Source organism: Artibeus jamaicensis, unplaced genomic scaffold (genome assembly GCF_021234435.1).
Source record: "Artibeus jamaicensis isolate MK-2021 breed Jamaican fruit bat unplaced genomic scaffold, CSHL_Jam_final contig_76, whole genome shotgun sequence".
NCBI classification, from domain to species: domain Eukaryota; kingdom Metazoa; phylum Chordata; class Mammalia; order Chiroptera; family Phyllostomidae; genus Artibeus; species Artibeus jamaicensis.
Window position 1 is genome coordinate 2,630,855 of NW_026521954.1, and position 24,744 is coordinate 2,655,598.

The 24,744-nt window shown below is 44.1% G+C and overlaps 1 protein-coding gene across 7 annotated transcripts in view; it reads left to right on the forward strand.

Annotated features, from left to right (window-relative positions):
* Positions 1 to 24,744, forward strand: part of APBB2 (amyloid beta precursor protein binding family B member 2) — a 318,379-nt gene that overhangs the window by 116,293 nt on the left and 177,342 nt on the right. The gene's annotated exons all lie outside the window — the stretch shown is intronic.

The window sequence follows — 24,744 nt, forward strand, 5'->3', positions numbered from 1 at the left end:
TTTGGCTTTAAATCAGGGGTGCGTTTGGGGTAATTTCCCAGAGTGTCTTTGCTCCCACATCCTGTCCATCATGATGCTTGTTCATATGCACCTTTAAGTCACCCCCCCCCCCCCCCCGCCCCGGGTGCAGTTCAGTTTTTTCTTCATAGGAGGATTCGAACCACCTTCAAGTCCATACCCAGACAACCGCTTGCTTCTAACGTCCCCCCAGCAGCCAGACCATTGGGAGCAGCAGTGGGAGGGTAGAGCCAGCAACAGTATGTGCATTCAGACCAGCAGGGTTAGAGCCGCAGGGTTAGGCCTTTGCACATAGACCTCACCGTCCTCCGAGGGCACTGTGGCTTTACTCTGAAGTTGGCAGCTTTCATAACAGAGCATCATCAGAAGTTGACGCTTTATACTGTAGACCAGAGGTCAGCAAACTGTGACTCGGAGCCAGCCCGGGCCTGTTTTTGTAGGAGCTCACAGTGGCTTCTATAGTTTTAAATGGTTGCATTTAAAATGGTTATATAGACGCCTACATACTCTCTATTTTGCCTCTCGCCCCTTAGAACCTAATACGCCTACGGTCTGGCCTGCTAAGAAAAAGTTTGCCTGTCCCTGTAGAGGAGAGTTGGAAGCCATGTTCTATGATCAGACCCTATGAAAGAATCATTTGACCTTCCAAAATGCCTGTTTCATATGGTCTGACCTAATACATATTGAGGAAATTCTTCTTTCAAATGGCTAAAATTCTGAAGTTTGGGCTCATGGTGCGCACAGAGTAAATGTACCCGGGGAATTCGCAGACACGGACGTGCTTGTTTTTCTCCGTCTCGGTGGGCGAGGCATCAGGCTGTCCTCCTCCGCGGGGTTCCTCCGCCGGCTCGTGGCACGGAGGCTTCTGCTGTCCCGTAGTGGAAGGGAAGCTCTTCTTTCCCACTTGCCTAATTTTTTTCACCCAGAGTTCTCTAGAGAGAACTGTCTTTTTATCTTCCCCTCCCTGGGTGCAGGGATGTGCTGGCCATCCTCTCAGGCCTCTGTTGAGCCTGCGGCACCTGTGCGGCACCTGTGCATCTTTCTGGTGGGAAGGCAGGTGAGTGGCTGCCTTTGCCACGGGCCACCCGCGTGGGTCCCTTGGTCTGCAGTGTGTCTGCGTGACACATTGCTTGGAATGTCCTTCTGTGTCATTTTCCATATTGTCGATCCCTTAGTCCAGTGTGTGAAAGCCATCACTTACTTATGTGGTTTGTTTTCCACTCTCCCCTCTCCTCTTCGTACCTCCTTCTCTGGATGATTAAATAAATCTGCTTGTTGAAACCTCTGGCTGACCCTCTTTAGTGGCCACTCTTCCTGGTAGGAAACATGAACTCAGCTGCTCTGTGTCCTGTCACCTAAGAGGAGAAATCTAAGTTGACTTGGGGCCTCTGGGCCAGGCCAGGGTCTGAACAGGGCCACATTGTTCCCAGGGAAGGAAAACTATTTCGGGGGAAAAGCTCTCTGCAGTTTATAATTTTGTTATTAAACGTGGTCAGAAGCATCAGCCAGGAGTTGGTGGGACATACTGCTGTGCTCTGAGCTGTTCTTGAGGCTCACGTGGCAACTTGGAGTTTGGATTTTCTCCCCTTCTGTTTTGGGATCACTGCTCTGCCTCACAAGGCTGTCCTGTTTTGGGACAGGCTGCTGTCCTTCAGTGAGTGTGGAATGGTACCCATTAAGCACCGAAATAAGAAGGCAGGAGCTAGAGCCGACCTCTCTTGACTTTTCAACAGATATTTGTGCTTATGTTAAGACTGGAGCTAAATTCCCCTGGGGATTGTTCATTGGGTTGCACCCTTAATTATTCTCACTTGCACCCATCCGTTCCTTTCGTGACTGCGGCTGCCGCTCTGACCCAGCCCTCAGGAGCTGGACTGTTGCAACAGTCTCCAGGCTTCTAGCCTGAAGTCTCCCTCCTTCAAATTAGATACATTCGTACAAGCCGAACTAATCTCACTGCCGAAGCTAGCTTCGATCATGCCACTTCCCTGCCAAGAAAGTTCAGCGCATCCCCACTAGTCCAGAAGGTCGCCCTGACATTCTAGTCCTCTGCATTTTCTTTCACTGCTCTTTGAACACCCATTACTCAGGATTAAAAATGGTTACTGTTATTGTTACTGTTAGCAGTGCTACTCCTCAGTAGATGTCTTAGGCTGGCCTGAGTGGGTGCTCCTGCCGAGGCACGCCCTTCGATTCGGGTCAGTGTGCCATCGCGCATGTGTTCCCGCTCTGGAACGTGGATCTGTCTGTAGACGACCTGCTAAAACCCCGCTCTGGCTTCAGGGTGCAGCAGAGGTGCCCTCTTTCCTAGGAAGCCTCACTGGGTTCCCTTCTCTGGCAGCACATGCTTCTGTAGCTTTTAACTCCCTCCTGAAGCTTGTATCCCAAGTTGCTACTCTTTACGTATGCTTTGTCTGAACTCTGACACTAAGCATGTTCATCTCCCTTCTCTCCTCCATGTGTGAGGGCAGTGCCTTGTCTGTGGTCAGTGCTCATATATGTGTGGAGTCTCCTTGGGCCTGGGGGTGGCCCTGGACTGTCACTGTCCCCAGGAAGCCGTTGCAGAGCACTTCCCAGAGCTCTGGGCAGAGCCTGTCAGATCCCAGGCCGAGTGGGCGGGCGTGTGTCCTCAGGGCTCCCAGGGCCCCCTCCGCCTTTCCTTCCCCCTCACTCTGCCCGCGGGTGTTTCCGGTCTTTCTGCACTTGAGAAATTGCCCTTTGAAAAGCTGAAACAGTAACAGGCACGTATGATTATTTCTTTTGGCCTTCCCTTCTTGACTTCCCCATGCTCACTGATGAAAGGTATTGTTTCCTTTGTGGTTCTACTTCATCGTGTCCTGATTTTACCAGAAGGTTTCATGTCAAACTGGATTACCTTGGAAAGGTTCATTTTATTATGCCCCTTTCACAGATGAGAAAATGAGGCTTGAAACAACGAAATAAGCTGTCAGAGCAGAGCTGCAGTGTGAGCCCAGGTGTACCTGCTCCCCACATCTGGGTCCTTTTTCCCACCAGTCTTTCTGCTCACCTGCTGACCACTCAGATGACCCCTCATTTAGGTGCCGTCTACTGACCTGTTCTCAGGACCGCAGCTCGTAGTGACGTGGGTCTTAAAGGCCTAAAAGGCTCAGCAGCAAAGGAAGCTGACACCTCTCTCTCGCCTCCTCTTTTACCCATTATTTAAACCTGGTAACCGCAGGTAATATGAAGGCCGCAGAAGAGCACTTCCTATAGAAAAGGTAGTAATACAGAAACAGTAACGTCATGCAGGTAGCACATCTTTAATGTAGAGGATTTTACAAAAGAAAAAAGTTCTCAATGCTACGCACCAAGAGATGACCGCTTTTAACATTTTGTTGAATACTTTTCTGTACTTCAAATGTTCTGTCTCCATATACTTATTTCTGTTTACTTGCAGAAACAGGACAGTGTTCTCCGTCGTGTTTACTGAACCACGGGTCACTCATAGCTCTTTAGACTGTTACACTTACTTTCATAGCAGCACACAGGTAGCCGCAGCCCGTGATGTTCAGAGAAGGGTCGCGCAGCCCGAGGAATGCAGGAAGGCTGACTCACCTCGGTACGAGGAGGAATTTCATGGTGGTTAAAAATGCTGGTCAGCCCTGGCTGGTGTAGCTCTCAGTGCACTGAGTTCTGGCCTTCAAACCAAAGGGTCACTGGTTTGATTCCCAGTCAGGGCACATGCAAGGCCTGAGTTGCAGGCCAGGTTCCCAGTTTGGGGCAGGCAAGAGGCAACCACACATTGATGTTACTCGCCCTCTCTTTCTCCTTCCCTTCCCCTCTCTAAAAATAAATAAATAAAATCTTTAAAAAATGCCGGTCAGGACCCATGTGATGGATTTGCACCCTCTGCTGATGGGTCTCGGTTCTCAGTGTGAAGAGCGCTGGCCCAGGGTCCAGCGGCGCCGGAGGGCGTGCCTGGGCGGCAGCGGAGTTTGCAGGGCGCGTGTGGTGGGAGCTCTGAACTTCGCCAGGGCTTGAGGAAACATTTGGAATTTTAGTTAGGCCAGGAGCTCGAGACCAGTGCTCAAGATCACTGCCAGCCAGTGGGTCTTGCTGCCCAGAGCAGTCAGGGTATGACGTGGTGTCCCCAGAGAGGGACTTCCTGCTCTGGTCTCAGCTGGGTTTCCTGGTGTGGGCTGGGGTCCTGTGGGATTGTCCAGATGCCGGGGATCAGAGCGAAGACCTCTGATGCCGGGGAGGCTCACAGTTTTAGTGAGAAAATTCTGTGCACGAAGAGAGGTTATAGGAGCTGGGAAAGGTTAAAGGCCACAGATTTTTTTAACTGATTAGATTTTTATTCTGTTTAAGGGAAAACAAAGATTCATTCATTTTAGACAAATGTGTAAATACCAAAACCTCAAGAAATAAAGGGTCTTTAGCATTTTTCATGTGTCTTTAGAGTCTGCGTGTGAGCGTACACCTGTACCTTCCCATGAACCATGATTTCGGTCAGACTGTGTGTCTTCTTTTATGACCTTGTACTTGTAGCCGAACTCATCATGGAAATTTCTGATACTGTTAAGTATTCTTCTAGTGTGCGATATTTAATGACCATATACTTCATTACATTGCACAGTACATTGCAATTGACAATCACCCATTGTTGAACAGTGAGGTTATTCCTAGTCTTTTGCTGTCCTTCCAGAATAATCATTGCTCAGAACTCTTTTTCCTCCTTAGCAATGTCTGCAAGTGAACTTGCTAAGCTAAAGGGCGGCCTGCACAGTTTGAAGACATTGCTCCACGTATCCCGCCGTCCTCGTGTGAGTGCTGTCTGTTCCCTCCTACCCTGGCCCAGGGATTTTTTTTTCACAACTTCAACTTTTTCTTTGTACTTAAAAAGTTGTTAACTGTATCTTACCCAATTTTTCCATGTATTTGAAACTGGCAGAGTCCCTCTTTGTCATCTTAATGTACCGTATTGACTAGGGACTTTATCACTACCATTTGATTATAGCATTTTAAGGCCTTGGACTCACTGATTACCATCCCTGAGTTCTACAGAACTTTGAAAATAGATAAGTGTTAAATAAATATTAAATCAGTGGATGAGTGCTCTGGAAATTCTTCTGTTGGAGACCCCTCATGCCTGAGTCAGCACGATTCTGGAATGGAGTGAGCACAGTCTCACGACGGCCCCTCGCCACTCACAGAACAGGGCTTTCTGTGTGTGTCTCGGAATCACAAAGTCAGACTGCGGATCTGTGTGTGGCGCGCGAACCCAAGTGGCGAAGGTGGCTCTCTGTGGCTGGTCTGTTACCAGTATTTCTTAGGTGCTCGTAGATATGGGGCTTATTTTCATGTCTAGTAAATAAGGTATATCTTCATGTTCACAGGACTAAAGACAGGTTATTTTTCATAACAATAAAAAAAGGAAAAAAGAAACGTTAATTTGTCTATCGGAAGAAATTAAATTTCCACTGTCCAAGCTAAAAATTCTTTCTTTGTAAATTTTTGCTTTAAAAAAAAAACCCACTCTGTAATCTGCTTTTCTGGAGGTTGAGTTTGAAATTTTCTATCGTAATGAGCAAGTTGCTTCACCTGGGCGCTGGGGCTCTAGCATCCCCCTGGTGGTGATGAAAGGGAGTGCAGAACAAGCAGCGCCACGTTGGCTTCGGTGGTGGGCTTCAGCAGCCTGGAGAGAAGCCCACTGTGTCTGCTTTTGCTGTGGAATCAGAACAGCAATAGTCCCTGGAGGGAACGACACGGGACTCCCTTTTCTCTTTCACAGACTGGCTTTCTTGTTGCAGGGAGACCGGTTCGCAGTATGTTGTGTACCAGTGGGCCCCACGCCTGGCCAGTGTTTGTGGGGTAACAGCTGAGCAGCCTTGTTCCCACACACTCCCCATGAAAAGGGTTTCAGAGGTCCCTTCTGTGCATGGGGACAAGCTTGCACGCAGAGGGCGGTGAGAAGAAGGGGTGGCCCTGAGGGGGTGGCCGGCACAGCTTCTGCAGAAGTGAGCAGCAGGAAGAAAATGCCTGGAACTTGGTGGGGCTTAAGACCTGTCTTCTGGAAGCAACCCCAGAAAGGAAAGAACAGAAATGTGCAACTTTATGAGGTGGTTTGAAACCAAAGCAAACGGGAGTTATTTTTCCAGATTTCCTAGACACTTTGCTCATTTATGCAAACCTGACATTGTTCTCAGGGGACATGAACGCTGGCGACCTGAATGAAGGCCACCAAAATCCTCGCAAAATGAAACTCGTAGGATTACGAAAGCCATGACGGGGCCTATTTCAGAGTTGTGACATAGGTCAGGTTGTTGTTAGCCTCTGAACCTTCTAGACCTTTCTTTCATGAGTGTGTGTGTGTGTGTGTGAAAATTAGCAAGGCTGCAATATTGAATATTCTATAGAGAATGCTTTATTAAAGGTATATCTGGATATTTTAGTTATTCTCTTTTAGGTTTATGGAAAATCTGTGGGATTGCATTTGTTATCTCCTTTGAATTCATTCTTTGGGGTGTCCAGTTGTGGGAAAAGTTGATCCCCATCTCCCAGGGTACAAGAAATTCCCCAAAGAGCTTAAGTTACATATTGCTTATTTGGAACTCGATACCAATAAATCCAACACGACTTGGCTGAATCATGCAGACCTGCTACCGTCCTGTCCTTGTACCTGGGGCTTGGTGAGGGGTAAAGAGAGCTTCCTGTTGTTTTGAACATCAGCAGACAAACTTTTTGTTTTTGAAATCACCATTCCTCACCCACAAAGGCCAAGTTTAAGTAATGCTTATAAGAGCCCCCCTTGTTCCTGTGAAGGGACAGGGCGGAGTTAAGGCTGGAGGGGTGATCAGACCCGATCAGTAGCTCCTCGCACACTGCGTCTTCTATATTCATGATGCTGACTTTATGCTGGCGTCTCTGGAGGATTGAAAATACTTACATATCGTCCTCAAAGAGTTTATGTTTTCAGCGTAGTAACAATGTCATTTAGAAGCAAGTTGTGCGGCGTAGCAGATCAGAGAAGAGGAAGGCGGGTAAAAATACGTGTAACCAGTGGAGTTTCAAGGGGGAGGCAACAAGTGCGGGGCACGTCTCCCTCCACTGGGGCATAGAGGTTGGGGAACGGGTGTGATTCGGTTCCTGTAGTCGGAGGATCGGTGGTGGAACTGCGGGTGCTGCGGGTGGCGTTGGGAGGGCACGTGGCGTGGGGTGTCATGAAGGGACCCAATGAAGTGGGGGGGTCTCACAGGAAGGGTCCTGGGAAGTGCATATCTGGTGAGAACAAAGAACACATTCATAGTAAGCTATTTATTTATTATTAATAACTAGCACATAGCCAGGAACTATTCTAAGCACTTCGTCTATATTCTTTTAATCCTCCCAATAGCTCTCTGTGACACAGGTGCTACTGTAATCACTTTGTTACAGAGGAGGACACTGAGGCACAAAAGAGACACATAACTTATTTAAGGCTACATTGTACATGGTACAATTGGGATATGAAACCAGGGTGTCTGGCTGTAGGGTCTGTGCTCCTAACTACTGCTGCCTGTTTTGGTAATTGTGAGAGAAGTAGGAAGGGGTTACAAGCAAGAGAAGTTTTTTGGGAGGAAGAAAATTCCATGATCAGGATTGCAGGGATAGGGGGTGGGTTCAGACCCTGGGGTGCAGTGTCCACTTGGTGGCCACCCCCTGGGGTTAGCGATGGAGAGGGGAGTGAGAGGTCACCGGCGTGATGCTCGGCCTGGAAGAAGCACTATGATGCTAACGGTCTAGAGGCCTTATTGTGTGTGGGGCACGGGGGTTAGGGCAGTGAGTACGGTGGGTAAGCTCGCTGCTTCTACGGAACTTCTGTTTGTCCAGGGATGGAGACAGGCGATAGGAAAGCTGCCAGCAGAAAAGGTAACTATGGATTGTGGCGCATACTTTGGAACAAGCAGTAGCGTGACAGAGAGTTACTGGGCAGGGCCCATATGACATAGGGTGACAGGGAAGGTCTCCTTGAAGAAGTGACATTTGATCTGTAATCTGAATCATGGGGAACACATGTGAAGAACTGAGGCAATCTCATTCTAGTCCACGGGAATAGGGACAGTCAGGGGATGGAAAGGAGGCCAAGGTGTTCTCTGCCCCAGCAGAGACAGCACGGTGGGGCTTGGTGGGAGACGAGGCTGAGGAAGGAGACCGGGCCGACTCAGACTCCAGGGCCCTGGTAAGGAGTTTTGGTTGTTTCCTGAGAGCAGTGGGAAGGCACTGAATGTCAAGTAGGTGGGTGGGAGGATCCTGTGGGAGATCCAGGGTGCTCAGTAGGGTTAGGCAGGGGCAGGGAGGTGGGTAAAAGCAGAGGGAAAGCAAGGTGGGGAAAGTACGTTTAGGGTGCTTCTCCCCCACCTGGTACCTTAGAAGTTCTCATTGCAGCCAACACGGCCTTTTCGCCTGGGGAGGACGAACCTCGCTTTGAACCATGGCCTTGCCTCAGGCAGAGCTCTCGGGGTTCAGGCTGTGGCAGAGTTCACAGCAGCGAGACTTCATACTGCCTTTTAGCCATTTGACTGCCAACTGACACCTGTTTGTGTATATAGACAGGGTGGGCCAAAAGGAGGTTCACAGTTGTTTATATGGAAAATAACACGATCATTAGTAAATAATAAAACATGAATAAAAACTCCGCTTGCGTACTAACAACCTATAAACCTACAGTATAGGACCTTCTAGATTAAAGTTTGTTTGTTTTTATAGGTATTGGAATTTTTAAAATATTGCTTTATATGTAAAAACTGCTTTTGATAACGGGGAACAGAAAACACTCAAGAAATGCTGTTAGTTATTGGACGACTTTCTTATTCCCCAAACGGAGGCACAGTGGCTTGCCCACCCAGTACCCACATCAGTTTTGCCAAGAGCCCCGGGTTTGGTTCGGGGCAGCGTGGAGACCAGCCTGAGACAGGAGGTCGTGGTGGTGGACGCCAGCATATGAGGCCTGACCTGACTTCCCAGCCTTCCATTTGGCTAGTGCGGCTCTGTGACCTGCTCCTGGCTGGTGAGACCTGAGGGTGCGGCCACTGGGGTGAGGGTGAGGATCCTGGGAAAGCACTTTATTGTCATAAAACCTGACAAATGAGCCTGTCACCATCCTTCATTGCCTTCCCCTGCAATACCTGGTGCTGCGTACAGTGCTGACTGAAGCACATATGAAAGCGCAGATGTGATAAGCTTTTCCCCTGTGTGCCGTGATGGCCTCATGAGTGTCCCTCAGTGTTCACTATGACCTGGAGCCTGTGTGAAAACAGTCTCTGTAAAGAAAGTTCTGACTTGTATTCAAAGTTGTTTACAGTCGAAGGTGATGAGTTATGGACTTAGAAATGCAATTTTCAAAGTAAATGAACTTGTCCGTGTGAACCTGCTGTAGCGTGTACGGCGGAGCCATACTTCAGGGCCAGTATCTTCCTAGTGGCCTTTTTATGACAGTCGTAGTTGGTATTCTGGTGAACTACATTGTCTGTGTTTATGGCTTTATAGGAGACTGTAGCAATACTAGGGGTAATAGCGTAAACAGTCTGATTTCTTAAAAGTGTAAAGCTCCAAAAGGGTTTATTGGACCTCAGGGTAATGGTATCATTAAATTTTCTGCTGCTTTTCAAACTTTTTATGGCTGAGTTTCACTCTGGTGATTTCAAGAAATTTGGGGGCCGGTTCTGTACTTTTATGGAAAACTATTTAACCTGGAATTCTCGGTTGCTGAAAAGAGCAGGAGGGGGAATTAATTTGTGTTTTCTTCTTGACTGTCTTGGGCTTAATGCGAACAGTGCATTGTTCTCCACAAGAAGGTAGAACTGGCTCCAGCGTCCGCATCATGGAGATAACGTGAGATATAAAGTGAAAATTATCTCCTAAGCTGTTGGGAAAATAGAGAATGTAAGTACAGGATCAGTGCGTTGGAAAGAGAAAGGGGTTCTAGATATCTAATAAAATCCCACTTTTTCATAACCTCAAAACTGGAGACCTAAAACAATTTTATTTGTTTAAAACATAAAAAGAATACATATGGTTTCCCAATGCACCTTCTTCTTCAGTGAAAGATTGTTCCATAGCAATGAGGAAGCAGTGTGTAGCCTTAAGGACCTTATAAGTCACCTGTTGTCATGCTTCATTTTACAGATAAGAAGCTGAAGCCCAGAGAGGAGAAATGTTATTTCTACGGGTGGAGCAGAGAGTGGCTAGTGTGCAGCTAGGGACAGGACCACAACACCTGTTGGATGTGTTTACATCTTTGGTGCTGCCTGCTGTAATTCTCGAAGGCTGTGCCTTAGGTGGGATCAGTGTTTTTGTCTTTGAGAGCTGGTGAGGGCTCCACAGGCCCTGATAGGAGGCAGGGCATCCCAGGCAGAGCAGAGGGAAGAGCACGCGAGTGGGAGATTCTTCAGTGGGTTCGCCAGGCACACCCCTGCCTGGTGCCCTTTGGGATCAGGGGTTAGAGGAAGGGCTGTGCACGTAGAGATCAGGGCCAGTGTGGGGCTCATTTGGGCCAGTGGGGGCCGGGGTGGGGAGGGTCTGGAGAGCCAGCCCGTGGAGTTGGGATTTTATTTGGTAGTCAGTGGGGAGCTCTTGAGGATGATGAGGATGAGGATAGCAGTTAACACATCACACCGATTGTGTGCCGGCACCAAGAATGTTTAGTTCCTGTGATGTAGGTACTCCATCTCCCTTTTAGAGTTGAGGAAACTGAGACCTGGAGAGGTTAGGTGATTTACAAAGACACACTCACAGGCAGCGATGGAGACGGAATTTGAGCCCAAGTTATCTGGGCCTTGCGTCCCTTTCCTAATGGTCTGCTGTGTGAGCGTGGTGGTGGTAAAGGCGATGGATTCTCCCAGGAAGACCAGTCTGTGGAGTGTGCAGGAGGACAAGGAGGGGCAGACGGGCCGTCAGGGAGTGGATGACTGGCCTCTAGAGGAGTGATAAAAGCAGGCTTAGGTGATGACCGTGGAAATAAAGGCAGGAGGGGACAGATGCCAGTAGCTTCTGAGCATGAATTAGTGGTGACAGGTCCCCCAGTAGGACGTGGGGGCTGCGGAGAGGGCTGGGGTATCACTTGCATGTCCATCTGAGCGGATTAAGGAAGCTGAGGAGGAGATTTGGTAGGAGAGTGATGATTTATTTTTAGAGCTTTCTTTTCTCATTGCAGTCTTCTGGTGCAGTGGTTCTTGACTTGGGTTAAAACTACCTAGAGGAAAGGACCACGGACGTGCATCCTAACAAACTTCTGAGTTTATGGACCCTCCCGTGCTCGCGTGCCTTATGAGCATTGAGTCCGCAGTAGGTCTGAATCGTATTTTTAGGTAGTTTGTGACCTTTAAGGCGCTTGTCCTCTTCCCAGCACAAGGAGATTGGCTGTGAGAACAGGAGAGTCCGTGGGTGTGGCCCCGCATTCGGGGGCCACCTTCGTTTCCGTTTTCCTGCCAGCGATTCTTGCCTTCTGCTTCCCCGCCTGCCCTTCCATTCGACAAGGAGGGCTGTTCGTGGCCAGAACAGAGGCCGCCGGTGCTCTTTGTGAATGGGCATCCTGTGTTGAGGGGAACGCCCTGTTCCTGGCCGTGGCCTCAGCCTTCGGGTCAGGGAGGAGTAAGCACATTTTCCCCTCCTGCTGCCACCTTTCTGAGAAATGTGATCCTGGGGGACGGTCTCCCCTGAGACCTGTCTGCAGGCCCCAGCTGATGGCCGGGGACCAGCAGGTGGTTCCAGGATCGGCAGCTGATACCCTTGTGGGGAAAAAAACCCTGAAATGGATGGGAGACCATTGAGATAACAGTTTGGGTGTGTGTTTTCTTACCATTCCTGTAGTCTGGGGCATTTTTTTCTTTCTATCCCTTTTTTCCTCCCTCCCTCCTTTCATTTTCTTTCTTTCTTTCTTTTAATATTCTATTTATTTATTTTTGGACAGAAGGGAAGAGAGGGTGAGAAATATCAGTTGGTTTCCTCTCTCACATGCCCAGACCAGGGACTGAATTCACAGCCCAGGCATATGCCCTGATTGGGAATCGAACCTGCGATCTTTCTTTTTGCAGGTTAATGCCCTACCAACCGAGTCACACCGGTCAGGGCTCTTCCCTCCTTCCTCTCATCATTCCTTCTCCCCACCCCCTTTTTTAAAAAGTCAGAGGAGTTGCTAATTGTGCAGGGTCAGTAGATGGGACTGCACCTGATCCTGTCTTTGGTTCTGGTTTCCCACCTTTACTTTCTCAGGGAACGGCAACACTGGGAAGTCACGTAAGCACCAGCCTCACGTGGAATTACACAGCTGAGCCCTGTTCTGGGAGTGGCTGTTTGGGAGACATGAAGGACCCGGCTCTCCCTGTCCTCGAGCTCCTTAAAAAACATTCGGAAGACACCATGCATGTGTGGCTTCAGTTCCGGTTCGGTCACTAGCAGAATATCCACGCACACATCCTGTGACATCTCAGCCACAGGATGGGCTTGATAATATCTACTTCAGAGGGGGGCCGTTTTGCACAAATGGGACAACGCGTCTGAGAGAATACCGCCCGTGTCTCTTATCTTCCAATCTTACAAAGTCAGGATTGTACCTTAGAGTGATCTCAGAAATCCTAGAGTGGGAAGGGGAGATATAAGTGTTAAAGTGCCTGTGCGTGTTTACTCCATATCTGCTGAGTAACCTTGTGAAGTGTGTGTGTGTGTGTGCGTGTGTGTGATGGGAGAACTGAAGTTCAGGGAGGTTGAAAACAAAATAGTCGCACCACCTGCTAGATGTGTGACCTCAGGCAATTATTTAGAGTCTTGTTGCTTGTTACCTCATCTATACAACGGGATGATGACAGTTCCCTCCTTACAGGGTGGGTATAAGGATTGAAATGGTTAATGTGCATAAAGTCTTACAATAATGCCTGGTAAATAGTCAATATGATACATGTATTAAAAATTAATTGTCATTAAGGAAATTGCATAGTGTCTATGAAGCCATTATATGGTGAATTTAGGATTGATTCATATACACAATGTGTTGAAATGGGATTTAACTCTCACTGTTGAAACAGTGAATTTGGTTTTCATGGAGAGGGATTGGGGAACTGAGGTTAGAAGCATCAGGAAAAGTCCAAAGAGAGAGAAGAAAGAAAGGATTTCAAGAATGTGGGGAGGAAAGGAGACATCCAGAGATGGTTAGGAGCAGGTCAGAAGGAAAGCTCTGTGCTGCTTTTGTGCCGTGGCCAAAGAGAAGCCGTTTACTAATTGCTTGGTTATGGCTCTTACCTTCTGGAATCAGTTGATGAGGGACTGAGAAATCATGAACGGGATCTTCGCAATTCTGTTTCAACAACTCTGTAGAGGCAGTTTCGTAAATAGTAAACTAAGGATTCTGGAATCAGTAGACCAGATTTGGAGCCTGGGGCCTGCTGCTTATTAGCTGCATGATGTTTTCCAAGTTTCTCAACTTCGCTAGGGCTCTGTGTCCTTCTGCGTAAAGTGAGAATGATGATGCCCACCTCCTAGGACTTGGAGGGGCTGGGAGACATTGGGCATACTGTTTATGATGAGTTCGGAGAAAGCCTTCAGCAATTGTTAGCTACCCAATGTTCCCCAGGGCTTAATGTTAGTTACCCAGTGTTCCCCGGGGCTTTGGTTAGAAATACACTCAGTCCACGGGGCGTCCATGGTGACATTTTGGAGCACTGCTCTCTCTGGATCCGTCTCAGCTGAGCACTGAGGACCCCGGACTCCTATCACTGTCTCAGTCAAGAATGTGGCCTGGAATAAGCCAGGCGTTGAAAGACAAATACCATATGATCTCACCTTTAACAGGAACCTAAACAACAAAACAAACAAGCAAGCAAAATATAAACAAAGGCACTGAAATAGGGAACAGACTGACAGTGACCAGAGGGGAGAGGGGAGGGAATTTCAGGGGAAAAGGGGAAGGGTTTACAAGAACTAGTATAAAGGACACATGGACAAAAACTAAGGGGGGTGGAAATGGGAGGGAGGTGGGGAGCACTGGGGGAGTGGGCTGGGATGGGAGTGAAAAACAGAAAACTGTACTTGAACAACTATCAAACAAACAAACAAACAAACAAACAAACAAACAAACAGAATGTGGCCTGGATTCCTGAGTTGCTTTGGAGGCGCCCTTTTATTTGCCTCTCCTGTCGCTCAAAAAATTGTCACGGAGCTTAAAGGAGATCAGAAACGGATATCGATTCTTCTTGTATTGGTTTCAAAACGTCTGAACCCTCATTTCCATTCCCCCGATTTTTAATTCTTAATAATGCTCAAGGGACTTCTCTATCTAGCAATGAAACAAAACCCCATTATAAACTGACAATTTTGCACTTAAACATTCTTTGTTGTACAGATTTTCCCCAGGTCTCACATGTCCTCTCACTGCCAAGGTCGGAGAAGGGAATGAATAATGGGCTCTTCTCTCTAAGAAAAGCTAATGTGACAAAGCGAAGGAGGCTCCTGAGAATCGCAGTCCAGACGTCGAGTCCCACGTGTCCCGACTCCCAGGCCAGCGCTCTTGCTTCCTGGAGCAAGGCCCCCGGGCTGCTCCGTGCTGTCCAGGAGGCAGCTGCCCCTGGAATGGCTTTTCTTTTTAATCCAGGCCTCACCGCAGGCCCATGTCTGCCCCGTGGGCAAGCTGGAAAGCCTTTCTTCAAAATCTCGTGTGATTTCAGATGAAATCGTTTTCCTGGGCCAATTTAACAAGATCTTTGCTCTCTTTCGTTTCCTTTAATTATCTTGTTTTAAAAAAAAAAAAGAAGAAAAAGAATTGGAGAAGACCATCTGCCTTATGAGGCAGTTCCTCTCTCATGTTTTCTGTAATAGATATATGAGGGCTCAGTTGAACAAATTAAGGCTTCATCTCGTTCTTGTTTGGGATTGTTCTGTTTGGTGTTTTTGGCATCCCTGCCATTAGCCTTTCTTGGTTGTGTATTTGGGGTGTCTTGGAGTGTAGATTTTATGAAAAATTGTTATCTTTGTTCCATGAATGGCAGGCGCTGTGAGCTACTTTTTTATATAGTGCCAAACCATCACAACAGGGTTCTTTGCTTTTTTTAATCCCTTCCTCTTACGGCGAGAAGTCCTATTAACATGTTTTCTGAGCTACAGTGTAAAAGCTATCAAATATAGCAGGGCAAGCAGATGGGGGTGGTTGCTGTCTTCCTTTTCACAAATTCTACGCCTAGGCTTCCTTAGTTAAACTTGGCCTTGCCACCTTTACCCCGTAGTAGTTTAGGAGACATATGTGGTGTGTGTATGTGAGGGGGTGCTGTTCATTCTTCCTTTATTTTTAAAGTTATATTGTATGTACACATATAACTTCATGTACAAATTTTACTTCATTCAGATTGGGAATCGCTGTTGCTCTGAATTTGAAAAGGTTTCATACTCATTATAAAAATCGACATAAATCAGCAACGTGTGAAATGTTAGAAGACATTTTTGTAAATCTTGCCACCCGAGATTACTGCTATCAACATTTTGATGAACTTTTCTTCTTATTCCTTTCTGGGCTGTTTACTAAGCGTCTGCTGCATGCCAGGCACCAGGAATATACTATTAAATGAAACGGTCATAGTCCCTTCATGGAGCTTTTCCAAATGGGGAGACAGAGACATTAAACAGATGATGTGAATTAATTTAATACTGGTACGTCTGGACTTAGGATGGGGTCATGTCCTGAAAAACTCAGAGTATTTGAAAAGGTAGTAGATCGAAAAGGTGTTTAATATACCTGACCCACTGAGCATCGTAATTAGCCCAGCCTACTTGAAATGTGCTCAGAACACCCATTAGCCTGTAGTTGGGCAAAATTATTTAACCTAAAGCCTATTTTATGATAAAGTGTTGAACATCTCATGTAATTTATTATTCATATCACTTTCACACTATTGTAAAATCAAAAAATTGTAGGTTGAACCCATAAATTGGAGGCCATTTGTTTATATTTTCTAATTCAGATGTATGCTTTTCTTTTATGTCTTATGTAATTTTACCTTTTGAAATAGTATATTATAATTTTCATTTATTTTTTAAAAGATTTTTTTATTTATTAGTTTTTAGAGAGAGGGGAAGGAAGGGGAAAAGAGAGGGAGAGAAACGTCATTGTGTGGTTGCCTCTTATGTGCCCCCTACTGGGAACCTGGCCTGCAGTCCAGGCATGTGCCCTGACTGGGAATCGAACTGGTGACCCTTTAGCTTACAGCCCATGCTCAATCCACTGATCCATACCAGCCACAGCTATAGTTTTAATTTTTTATAAAACATGTCATGTTTTCATTTTCTGTTAGGGTATCAACCTGTTCCTTAACCTTTTTTTAAATCATTAAGTCACCATGAAATTTAATCTTGTTAGTACTTTAATAAAATTTAATACCATAAAATTTTTCTTAAAATTTTATGAAAGAATGACACCATACATGCTCTCTTTGTTCTAGCTTTTTATTACAATAATTTTCAAACATACAGAAAAGTCAAAAGCACTGTGTATGAAATTCCAATATGCTAGTCATACTTTTTATAGATAATTTTTATTCAATAATATTAAAGAAAACTTTCTACATAACTATAGAAACATTCTCACTTTTAAATGATGAATAATATTTCACTGTACAGATGTGATACTTCATTGAATGTTTCTTATTGATGGGCATGTAACTTGTTTCTGATGTCCCTAGTAGAAGTAATGCTGTCCCTGTGAAAAATTCCTTGGGGTATTCCAACGTGCAGAGCATCAGTGGTTGCATGTTGTCGGTGAATAACAGCATAGACCGCAGATGCAGTCTTCCTTGAGGAAGACAGCCCTGTGTAATCTGGGCAGGGCACAAATCTCCAAGAAAGAACTTGGTTTCCACAGACTCATAGACACAGGTAACAGACTGGTAGTTACCAGAGGGGAGGGGCCTGGGGAGAAGGGGGAAATGGGTAAAGGGAGTCAAATATATGGTGACAGATGGAAACTAGACTTCTGGTGGTGAGTACACTACAGTGTATATGACTATTGTATCATACTGTTTTACACCTCAAACTTATATAATGTTGTTAACCAGTGTTATCTCAATTAAAAAAAAATAAATTTAACCTTAAGGAAGGAAAAAAAAAAAAGAACTTGATTCCTTATAGCAGATTCCTCATGTAGCATGAACCTTCGCCTTCATTGGTTCAGCTTTAGTCCCAGTGGCTCTTCAGTTACAGAATTTTGGTTGTTATGGGTATAAGTAGTATATCACTTACCTGTTGCCACAGTAATGCTGCGTAAGGAACCGTCTCCAAGTTCAGTGGCTTAAACAAGAGCCATTAGTATCTACAGGCTGGATTCTTATCCCCCCTGCTGGGCTGGCTCCTGTGCCTGCAGTCAGCTGCAAGTAAGTGTGTAGTTGCAGTGCCCCTCCCCCATACTGAAGGTCACCTGCCTTACTCTGGACTAAGATAGCCTTGGCGAGCAGGATTCAGGTGTCCTTCCCAGGTCTCCAGTGTCCTTTCAGCAGGCCAGCCTGGGCATGTTCTAGAGGCAACAGAACAGACCATTTCTTTTTCGTGGGGCTGGACGGGAGCCATGCTTTTCAATCTTCTGTGTCATCTTATTCGCCAACCTATTGCCCAAAAGCAAGTCACACAGTAGGTCTGGGTCAGGGGGGAAGAAACAACAAAGTTACAGAGCAGGGAGCGAGGACACAGAGATGTTTTTCTTTGTGTGTGTGTGCAAGCCGAGTTTTCTCTTTGTAAGTATATTTTATTGATTAAGTTATTACAGTTGTCCCTGTTTTCCCCCCTTTACTCCCCTCTGCCCAGTACCCCCTTCTCTCCAGCAACACCCACCTTAGTTTATGTCCATGGGTTGTGCATGTAAGTTCTTTGTTGCTTAAGGCTGTTAATGCAGTCTGCCCTCCACAGCTATCCAGCAACATATTTTAAATTATCACTTCTTAGAAGCATTAAACATAGCTGTTATTTCTCAACTGCAGATGTTATGCCTTTGAAATATGAAACGTGGGAATCAAATGTATTTGTAAGAGAAGCATAAAGCTTTCATTTCTTTCAAAAAAAGTCTTGTTAAGAGTTATAAAGGAACGCATAAATGGAAAAATCTACATTTATTGTTCTATCTTGAAAATATTTCTGTTCCAGGTGTTGGTGTTTTCCCCTGGGTTTCATTTTAGGAAACAGGGTTTTTCCTTCTGTGCATAATTTTCTTTGTTTGATAGTGGCTTAGAAATGGGTTTTGAAATCTGGCTTTGAGAACACCGAACCAAGTGAGATGAAGGGCTGCATAACTATTCATGGTGTCAGGTGGGCACTAGACTTACTGGGTGGTCACTTCGTAAGGTTTTACTTATTTTCAGGGAGAGGAAGGGGAGGAGAAAGAAAGGGGGAGAAATAGCAGTGTGTGGTGGCCTCTCATGCGCCCCCTACTGGGGACCTGGCCTGCACCCCAGGCATGTGCCCTGACTGGGAATCAAACCAGTGACCCTTTGGTTCACAGACCAGTGCTCAATCCACTGAGCCACACCAGCCAAGGCTGTTTTTGCTTTAAATATAGACAATTGAGATAGGATTAGATCTGTGCATCTGTTTGCAGGGACCTTTGCCTTTTTTCTCTCTCTACTTTTAAGTTATAATAAGTGGCAAATTCAGGCTCTTCTAGAACGGTGATTCTCAGTAGTAGCTACGCAGCACCCAGGTATGAAGATGGCAAGAAATTCTTACTAGAATTATATCTCAAAAGTTATTTTTAAAGTCGTTTATTCCAATGGAGTACAATATTATATGCCACACCTCTCTCTTCTCTGCAGAAATAGAAACGAGTGAAATAAAAATTTACATTTCATACACATATACTTCTAAATACTCTTCATTATGTATGCATCATAAAGTAACACACACTTTAGTTTTTTAACAGAAACTGTATGTATTGTACTAAGCAGGGAATTTAAAGTTTGTTGTCAAAGTTGCTTTATTTATTGACTTTGAAACGCACCCCCAGAGTGAGCCAAGATTTCACATACTTGTTCTTTATTGCACTGCCTTGAGTTATAAGGAAAAAGAGCGTTTAGGTTTTGCTTGCCAGCAATACAGAGCCCCTTTGTTTGCATTTTACTTGGATGTTGGACATAAACTTCAGAAGAATAATAATATGGCAAGGATTGTCCTGTAGCATTAATCGATTCAGGTAATTTGAGTCGACTTCTAGAGAAAGTCCTGAGAGACGTGCCGTAGCGCTAATGAGCCTGCCCTCTGGAGGCAGAGCGTGGTGGTTCCTGACCAGCTCTGTCACTTGCCTCCCACGTGACATGGGACATGTTACCTAACCCTCTGTGCCTTGGTCTCATTATTAGTAAAATTGATGTAGTAATAGTACTTCCTTCATGGAGTTATCGGAAGTGATAAATAAGGTAGTCCTTATGAAGTTCCCACATAGGACAATGCCTGGCACATAGTAAGTGCTCAATAAATGTCAGGTAGAGTGGGTACTGGAAAGAACCCTGGTCATCTGGTGCCATTGCTCCGTCTTATAGATCTGGCTAGAGATTAAGTTCTTTAAGGAAAAATGTTTAAAACTTTTAAGTGAGATTGAAGCAGTATGGATTAGGAGACTGTGTAATCCTGGAATACAATGCCTACTTTAAAAGTATTTATCCAGTGATTCCACCTTGTGTAGTTCAAGAGCAAAGGTAAGACAATAGTTTTTTGATAGCCCCTTTCCATGCTCGGCAGGTTACAGTGATTTCAGTAATAGTAGAAAGGGAGTTTTTATTATAATTGCAGTTCTTAGCTCCATTCTTGGACCCAGTTTATTATCCGTGAAACATTTTTACAGGACGGCAGAACAGGGCAGGGAGAAAAGACAGAGGATGTAGACCACTGAAGATTATTGAATACTTAATCTGAATGTGCAAAGGTTTCCAACAAACTTTGCTTTTATTCAGAACACTTACAGCCTCATTGAGAAGACAGGTCCTATGTGTAAGAAAAAAATAACAGTAACAATAGTGATAGCAGTTAGCATTATTGAATGTGTGGAATCTGCCAGGCACTAAGTAGAGCAAGCCAGCCACCTGTCATGTCTCATTTGATCCTCATAGTAACTGCCAGATTGAGAGTCACCATAATTTATGAATGAATAAGACACGCTTTGGACATTAAGTATTGGTTCATGATTACATCGGACCTAAGTGTCGACTAGGCTAAGGAGAAGAGATGACTCTGGGCTGAAGTTTGACTTTTCAAAGTTGGGGGTTGGAGGTATCGAGAGCACTCATTACTTGCATTTTTGGGAGTGGAGACAAGGGATGGTGTCTTCCAGTACCCAGGACAATCTTGTGTGACAATGAAGGTCTTTGCAAAACTTGCTAGCACCCTGCCAAAAATTCTTGTAGGTGAACAATGTGTTTATAATGATCTGAGCCTAGAATTTCTAAACATAAAGTGTTTTTTTACAGCTTCAATATACACTGTCTCTTCTAGGAGTAGAAACTCCTTCTAGTTGATAATTATATTTAATATTTTTGGGCTTTCTTAGAGTTTCTCAGCATTTTGAAATTGATGTCATTGGCAGTGACACAGATCGTGTTGTCTGTGTTGAAACACAACACACGCCTCTGTCCCTTCCCATTCATAGCTGTCACTCAGTGATTTTACCCAGAGATGCAAGAAGCTGGTTCCTATTCATTCGCTGTGGCTGGTAGTGTTGTTAGACCCAAGGGTTTGCTTATTGAAGTGTATCCTTTCATTTCTCCTTTTCTGGAACTTGTTGTGTTGCTAGGTTATATTATTTATGAATTTCACTTCAAGATAGTAAAGGGGGTGCTAAAAGATACTTGTTAGAGTAAGAGCATGTTGGGTGTGTCGGGATTGCACTGGGTTTGAGTTTTCAGGAAGGTAGTAGCTATTTGAAGGTAATGAGGGACTTGAGTAAATGAGAGGTTCTAGAATCAGTTGGGTATTAGACTGACAATGGCTGAAAGGACTTTGTTCTGGAGGCTGTTGGATAAGGGAGTGGTGGCGAATGGAGCAGTGTTTATGCGTAGCTAGGATAGACCTGGGGGAGGTGTCGGGAGGGATTAGATGTGGTCGAGTGAAATACTAAAGCAGGTGTTGTGGACCCTGTGAAGTACTAAGGGTCCATGGAGGGATGGATAGAGCAGAGAGCAAGGTAAATTGGGAAGAATTTTTTAGACTTTTTTTACTGTATTTGGGGAAGACAGGTATAGTGAAAGTTTAAGTCTTTTGTCCCTCTTTGGCATCATTTCAAAGGACACAGAAAGTTCTTATCACAAGATTAAAAAAATTTGTAACTGTGGTGACAGATGTTAACTGGACTTATTGTGATCATTTTCTATAAGTGCAAATAGTGAACCATTATATTGCACACCTGAAACTAATATAATTTATGTTATATACATAAGGGCATGATTATAGTGAGATAATTTACTTTAACGTTCTAGGTCAGGTCATATTATATTGACAAAAATAAAGACATTGAGGATTGGACTCATATATAGTAAGTTGAATAAATATATTTGTATATAATTTCAAGTTTATATATTGATGTCTAATTGGGAAAAAAGTAGATGGCATCTTATACTGAAGTGAACCACAGGCAGGCACTGAATTTATGTATCACTCGTTTGTTTAATAGTTCTTCCATGAATTCTGCTTGGGGGCCGCCCCTCTGTGGTCCTATTGGACTTTAATTGAGCACCAGTAGTATTATCACAAGGCATATACCGTATTCTGCCGTGTATGGTGTACACCCATATTTTTGTATGCATTATACACAGGATTATTATACCCACAGTATGTAGTCATTATACCCATGTATAATGAGCATCCTTATTTTTCCCTCAAAAATTTGGGCAAAAAAATACACATTATACACTGCAAAATATGGTTTAAAATATGGATTTTCATGAATAGGACAGAAAAACACTGCTGGAAGGGAAAACTGTTGTCACTAGATTGCTTCCCCTATGTAGCTTTAAGCTTTGTTTCAACATTGTGACTGTGTTCTTCTTGTGGTGCTTATAGTGGCCCACCCTGCTTCCTGGGTCTCTGAACTCAGGCTGTGATTTTTCAGGAAGGAAAGGCTCTTGCTCTGAATGTTGACAGACCTTCTCTAGCTTCACAGCTGAGCTAGCGTTTTAGCCCGACTTTGCTTTTATGGGAAAGGTAGGCAATATTTGGATTAGGATAAAGTTTCCGAATCTGCCTCCTTATCTAAATCAGCACTTCTCCAAATGAGATATAATGTGAACCACATCTGTAATTTGAAATTTTCAAGTATTCACTTTAAAAAAAAAAGAAATTAAGTTAATTTTAACAATAGTTTATTTAACTCATCAGATCCAAAATATTATTTCAATATATAGCAATGTTTTAAAATTATTAATGAGATACTTTTTTTAACGCAAAGTCTCCAAAGTCAGCATGTCATTTATACTTATAGCAGTCAACCCGGATACGGAATATTCATTGGAAATACTTGATCTGTATATTGATTTCATAAAATTTATAGTTGAAAAGTAGATTCACTACCCAGGAAGTTCCACATTGACTTGAATATTTCCCAAATATTAGTTTGTAAATTTAAGTTAATTATAATCAAATAAAGTTAAAAATTCACTTCCTCGTTTGCACTAGTCACCTAAGTGTTTGTAGTTCCCCATTGCTCCTAGTGGCTTCCATATCAGACAGCACAGCTGCAGATTATTCTTAACACCACACTTAAGTGCTTTTGTATTTTCTTGGGTTATTAATGAATTAGAATTAGTTCATACCACAGAGTCTTTGGGAACTGTTTTACTACATTAGATTTACTCATCCAGCAATCCAGTGCCTAGGGAAAAATAGCTCTGCATATTGGTATTTCATTCCCAGGGCCAGGGAGTGCTTCACACATAGTAGGGGTTTAATCAGTGCTTGGCTAGCTACACCCTATTTAGTCCTCAGGTTTACTTAAATTTTGCTTTCTCAGGGAAAATTCACCTGCTCCTTTGTTAGATTGTTTTCATTGAACTGAGTTACTTTCTTCTAAAATATACATATTTGCACACTGATTTGAGTAACTTCATGGTTAATAGCCATGTCCCAGACTAGACTATAAGTCCCATGAGATTGGGGGAGGAGTTTTCTTCATTAAAGTATTCCTTGCCCATGGCGAGTTTGGAATAATATTGGTCAGATAATAACATCACAGGGCCATTTAAAATATGGCATGACTAGCAGATTGTCCGGTTCTTAACTTTATAGTAGTTGGAATTTTGTGTTGGGGGGGAGGATATTTTATTTTAATGATATGCATACTAAAAAATATGCAGATTTTTAGGTTTTGTTCAGGTGTTTTCAAAATACTCCTGTAAGTATGCCTTTTCCTAGCTTTCTTCTACTTTATTGGTCTTCATTTTTAAAAAATACCCATCACCTCACATCTGTCTCTGCATAACTTTGAGGTGCACTGAAGGCAAAACTAGAAGGTAGGAAAACAGTGTTTTAAGGAGCTGAGGAAGGCACAGGGCAACAGGGAGGTGATAGAGGCAGCATCTCTTGCTGTTTCAGGACAGTTAAAAATAAACCCATCATTTTAATTATAGAAGAGTAATGAGCCTTACCCACAATATGTGAAAATATGATTAAAAATGTACTGAGAGTTAGTAAACCAAGGTTGTCAGGTCATTATCTGAATCATAAAGTTAGAGGTAATACCCATTAAAGATGACTAGTTTGGAAAGGTTAGCTTAGAATTTAGTGTTTGCAAATACAGGGGTGGGTGAAAGTAGATTTACAGGTATAATGCAAATAAATAATACAATAATTATTAAATAATAATATGCAGATAGAAATTCTGTTTTGCAGACTCACAACTGTCAACCTACTTTGCCCACCCCATGTGAAGTCTCTGCTTTTGAATAGTGCTCTAGTAAACCTCTTGCATTTACTGTTCCTTTCAACATTCCAACATGGAAGCGAAGTAGGCACACAGAAATGGGGCCGTGAGGGTACAGCTTGGTGGGCTTTCACATGCAGACCAAGCAGCGGTTGGTGACCATGACAGCTTCCTGGAGGCTGCCCTCCTGCATTCTCCAACTCTCTTGCCCTCCAGGGTAAACCATTATCCTGACATAGATAAGTTCTTCCTGTTTTTGTACTCGATAAAAATGGAATCGTTGTGTATCCGCCTTTGAATTAATAAAACAGATTATCATTCTAAGTGACATTTCTGGTAGCAATACATCGAAAACAATGTGTTTTTGCAGTTTTCCTTATTATGCATCTAAGTTAGTAAACTGTCAGTTTACCACTGTATTTACCATATTTTGTCGTGTGTGATGCACACTTTTTTGCCTGAATTTTTGAGGGAAAAATAAAGATGCTCACTATACATGGGTAGTACCTGAAATGCCTTGTTATCTGTTCTTGTGTTTTATAATTATTTGTTACATAAAATTTCTTGTATCATAATATGTTGAAAAATAAATGCCAAGACTAAGATTCCTTTATAATACAAAAAAACCCCAAGTATTTAAATATAAATGAATTAAAACTTGAATTAGAAAATTAAAATGAAATATTTTTTTCTTGAAAGTTTGGGCCAAAAACGTGCATGTGCATTATACATGGGAGCACGTTATACATGGCAAAATAAGGTAGTGCTTTGCTATTCCTTTAAGAAATGGTGTATGTAATAGAAGAGTGTGTGCACGCACACATGTGCATGGATGCGTGTATATGCACATGCACCTGCTT